General features: G+C 32.8%; 1 long non-coding RNA gene across 6 annotated transcripts; it reads right to left on the reverse strand.

Moving 5' to 3' along the window:
* Positions 1-429: 429 nt before the first annotated feature.
* Positions 430-4,796, reverse strand: LOC107903975 (uncharacterized). 6 transcript variants are annotated; one of them, XR_001686039.2, is made up of 8 exons: positions 4,401-4,788; positions 4,220-4,314; positions 3,696-3,782; positions 3,236-3,287; positions 2,767-2,830; positions 2,351-2,656; positions 842-1,828; positions 430-739 (listed from the first exon to the last, which is right to left on the reverse strand). It is a non-coding gene; the product is annotated as an uncharacterized lncRNA (long non-coding RNA). The 6 variants fall into 6 exon arrangements; XR_001686038.2 differs by lacking the exon at positions 3,236-3,287; XR_001686036.2 differs by having other exon boundaries at positions 3,236-3,782.
* Positions 4,797-5,403: the final 607 nt, after the last annotated feature.

Here is a 5,403-nt window from a genome sequence, read left to right on the forward strand (position 1 = left end):
GCCACTAAAAGTATTTGCGGCACTTTCAGAAGCGCTGCAAAAATGCCGCTATTGACAGTGTCGCTAACATTTGCGGCGTTTTTATAAATAAACGCTGCTAAAGGTCATGACCTTTAGCGGCACTTATCCCACAAACGCCGCTATAGATCATGACTTTTAGCGGCGCTTTTCCCACAAATGCCGCTATGGATCATTACTTTTAGCTGCGCTTTTCCTCAAACGCCGCTATAGAACATGAGCTTTAGCGGCGCTTTACCCACAAACGCCGCTAAAGAACATGATCTTTAGCGGCACTTTTATTGCAAACGCCGCTAAAAGTACGGTTCTTTAGCGGCGTTTATGGAAAAACGCCACTAATTTTCATCATATACAATTCTTCCTGTAACATAAAATCCAACCGAAAACGACAAATTTAAATAATACTTCAAATTCAATGAAAGATATATGATATAAATTGATGACTGAATTATAATTCAAAATATTCTTACAATAATATTAAAATTAACAATGTTAAAAATATTCTTACAATAACTCAAGCACACTAAAATGTTTACACAATCACCTCCCAGAAATAGGGGCAGTAGTAACCACAAGAAAAAAAAAGGAAAATACACAAATCTAGAAATAGCAGTTTTTGGCAATCACTTTTTCAGGAGTAATACCGAAAAAATAACCCCCTGGTTTCAACAAAAATGACACATTACTTAGAAGTCTCCTTGCTTTGTCTTCAGTTTCAAATCTTAAGTGCAAAGAGAAGAATAGAAATGCACTTCAGATTCATCATATTTGTTCACATGACAAATCAAAACCCAATGTTCACAACTTAAACTACACAAAATACCTGTAAATGATGCAAGCAACAGACTAGATCAGCCTAAATGTCCTTCTCTTGCGACAGGGTTTCCAAATTATCCTGTCAAATGAATGTGCTGTCAAGGGCAGGAGAAGAGAAAAGCATTGAATAGATTCAACCTTTTTAAAAGTTAAAGGCTAAACTGTCACTTTTATCAGAATATTTTTCTCTCTTTTCTTTTCTTTTTCAAACCACATTCACAAAGAAATCATTCAATGTTAAAAATAAACTCAATTTATGTCATTAATCCCTGTACTATGCATAAATTGCAAATTTAATTTAAATACTTTTAAAATTTTGAATTCCAAAAAACATATGTTAAATTCTATTCTTTTCAAGATCTTATACAACAAACATATTATTATCATTAAAACGCCTAGCTATTAGCATACTTACCTTCTTTAAGTGTTTCACTGGTTGATAAAAAATCCTGACGCTCTTTCTCTAGGCTAGACATTTTCTTTCTATAAAATTTAGAATGAATAAGATGTCCTATAACTATTAGAAGAATCAACATGAAAATATATCCAAATGAAAGTCTAAACATGATAATATATAGCAAACGAAAGGAAACAACATTAAACATTTCACACAGGAAACCTACTTAATAAGCAAATAACTAACAATTAAATATCTCCCACCCCACAGGCACACATATTCTTTTTCTTCCTTTCTGGTCCTTTAGTTGTAATAAGTAACAATAATAAATGTTGCTCTACTAATAACAACAAAAGTAACCTTCAATTCTGCACCAAGGAGTTATGTATGAGCATTATAATCCAGGCAGTTACTTTTGAACACATATGGCAAAAGGCATATATAATTGAACAAACAAGTAATCAACTCATCCTGAAAATGTAGATCACAAGCCCTTTGGTAAAGAAAAATTATAGCACACTTGAAAGAAGAAATTTCAGCCTTTGTGTTCTCCAATTGCCTCTCCAATTTTAGCTCATTTGACCTTAATCTAAGTGCCTAAAAAGAAAAAAGCAGATGCCAGCATAAATAACTTTATACAAAAAAAAACATTCAACGGAAGATAATCCAAATGCTAGTCATATGGTCTAAAAAAGAAAATTTTCAATATTTATAACAACTTATATGCAACAAATTAGCAAAAATAAATGGTTCAAGTTCATGCATTTACCAACAACCAGACTAAATTTTCAATTTTTATAACAACTTATGTGCAACAAATTAGAAAAAATCAACAGTTCAAGTTCATGCATTCATCAACAACCACACCAAATTTTCAACTTTTATAAAGTAGAAGGATCAAATTCTAACAAATTAAAGCAAGAGACCAACTTCCCGCACTTCTCATTAGTTAAAGTAATCAATGGTATATAGAGTAGTAGGAAAAATTTATGAGATATCCTATCATCAGATTTCTATTTCTTTGCAGATAGGAATTCACATATTACAGATGAAATGGGCAAATGACCATCATAGATGACAACGTAGAGATGAACAGGTGAACCCGATCATAGACATTACCTGGGAAGGAGTTAAATCAAATGATGGACGAGCATCACTCTCTCTGCTCTGAGCACATACACAAGAAAGACCTCGACCCAACCATGTTGTTGATCCTACCACAGCCTCAGCTGTAACAAAATAAAGCACCGTATTAAATTTCAAAAGGACCAGTACCTAAGACAACCATAAATTCCAAAAGATGGTTCACTTCAGCAGCTAATAAAAGCAAAAATCAAGAGAGAAAAAACGAGAAAAATGCATTCTTTCTCCAAGATTAGAACAGTGAAAGCGAAGGTATAAACATGTGCACCCCGTCAACACCACCTGCATGGTAAACTTTAGGTAATTATTAATAGCATAAAGCAGAGCTGGAACTGCAAGAAGCACATTATTTCGAGCAGCCTGTAAAATTTTAAGAATAAAGAGAACGAGACCTTGAGGTCAAAAAGATGTTGTCAATGAATTCCCATGGTTCGTATGATTTCAGAGAAGTGGATTCTGAGAAAAACAATTCAGTCTAGATAAGGAGAATAATGAACTAAAAGTTTCAAAAGGACTTCATGTCACATAATGATGGTTTTGCTAGACCAAAGTGATACCACATTAATAGTAGTACAAATATTTAGATTACAGAATGCAACCCAAACACATTTTTGTCAACCAAAAAGATGCATAATTGAAAGCATTTTTGTCAGAAAACCCATAATATGAATAGAGTTCAAATTATATAAACTATTAAGAAAATTAAAGGAACAACTTTTTTATGGTTCAACTATAACACAGACACACACACCAATAGATGCACAAGTGAAGCATAAAAAATACAGCCACTCAAAAATAAAAGAAGGCTAGGAACATAATTTCACTACGGAAAGATAAAACAAAATTGATGGCTCATCTAACATTAGTCTCATCAAAGTTGAACATTGCATAGTGCTGTGTCCCACCAAATTTACTGCAAAAGATCAAGAAAACGTATAAAGAAGTCAAATCTATGTGAAATTAAAAACATTTCACCAACCTGCTGCATCTTTACTTTCAGCATGGCAACTGGAATTCTTCTAACTTCTCTACATTTTTTACCCAAAATATCTAAAAAGCATCAACTAGGATCACAATGAATAACCATGTTGGTATTACCAGAAAGCATGTATGGTTAAGTCAGTTCCTTAATCAGTCACACAATTTAACACTCAATACAAAGTGATACTTATCCATCAAAAGAACAAAGAAAAATAAGCTTTTTGTGGCATTAAGATTTTTCTTCTTATTTCAAAAATTTTTAATTAATTACAACAAGTATAAGAAAAAATGCTAATCTCAGCATAAAATAATAACTCCAGGAAGAAAAAAAGATTAATACCAAAGTAAATTTTTATTGGATGTTGAAATGACACATCACAGACATGTCCAAATTTGTCATGAGGGCACCATGAAGAGCACTTAACTTCTGTAAAACATAACAATTTATTAAGCATAAAGGCATATGTACAAAAAAGATCACTTTTATGACTTGATATAATCAAAAAATTTAACACAAACATACATGCATAAGAAAGCCAAATCACAAGAAAAATGTCTATATAGAAAAAGGTTGTAATGTATTGAGAGACACTTCTTTTTCCCTTTCAAACGTATGGTTTTGTTTCTATTTTTTCTTGCATGCTTGACCATGGAAGACATCATTGTACTATTTATAAAATTTTCAATTACGATTTAATCTAATGCTAATTTAATTATTACAAAAATTTAAAATCAACAGTTATTATTGTAAAGGCATTTATGCCTTTCATATAGATGTAAAATTTTAAGAAATAAATAGTTTAAAAATTATAAAATTTTTAGAAAAATAAAAATAGACGAGGGTTAAGTTGAGGGATTTTGAACCTGGTGGATTTTGAGAACAAGGTCAGGATGCAATTTCCTCCGCTAAACCTCATACTTCCCTTCTAAACCAACAACCTCAATGTCATACTTATTTTCTGTGTTAATTAAAAAAAAGCAATTACGGAACAAAAAAGTAAATTAAAATTCTATACTAGTGGGAAACAAAAGGAAGAACACTTACAGCCCAAAAATCTAAAAGTAATTGATGCATACAGCAACGGGTCGAATGCTCCTGTAGGAATCAGAATAGAGGGACGGCATTGTTCCAGTCTTGTATGCGGCGCAGTTCCAACACCTTTTTGTTGAAGAATCGAGCTTTGCGAGGGATTGGGAGCTTAAATTTTGAAAGGAAAAGTTTGAATTTGGGAGAAAATGAAAGGCGTAGCATGGAGGAACCCGATAAGAAATAAAGGGATTTGGGAAATTGGGGGTTTGGATCACAAAGGGATTGGAAGTTTGGGAATTGGGGAAAATAATTTGGGGAAGAATAACTTAGGGAAATTTAGGGGAAACGAAGTTAGGAAATTGGGGAAATGAAGTCAGGGAAATCTGACATGGGAAAATCTAAAGGAAATTCGGGTTAATAAAACGACGTCGTTTAGGTTAGTTTTATTAAATTTTGCAGCGTTTCTTAATGAGCGCCACTAAAAGCATAGGAAAAAACGGCACCGTTTGGGAAATTATTAAAACCTATTTGTGGCGTTTTCTACTGAAGCGCCACTAAAGCATAGTCCTTTGCTACGTTTTCAAAAAAATGCCACTAAAATTTTGCATCAAAACGTAACGTTTTGCAGTATCAGGCCCAAATTTTGCGATACTTTTTACAAAAGCGCCACTAATTTTTATCCTTTTGCGGCGTTTAGTGAAAAACGCCACTAAGAACACATATCAAAACGCAACGTTTTGCCATTTCTGAAACAAATTTGCGGCGTTTTTCCATAAACACCACTGGAAACACAAAATAAAACGTCAACGTTTTGCACACTCTGACATATTTGTGGCATTTTTTACTAAAACGCCACTAATGCATAAACACTAAAATAACTTTTTTTTATCATTTTTATCAAAATTCCTAACCTTAAACCCTAATACCCTAACCCTTAAAACCATAATTAAACACTAAGACTCTGACTATAAAAACTAAACTCCAAACAACAAACTTTAAAACACTAAATTCCAAACCC

This window comes from Gossypium hirsutum, chromosome D05 (genome assembly GCF_007990345.1).
Source record: "Gossypium hirsutum isolate 1008001.06 chromosome D05, Gossypium_hirsutum_v2.1, whole genome shotgun sequence".
NCBI classification, from domain to species: domain Eukaryota; kingdom Viridiplantae; phylum Streptophyta; class Magnoliopsida; order Malvales; family Malvaceae; genus Gossypium; species Gossypium hirsutum.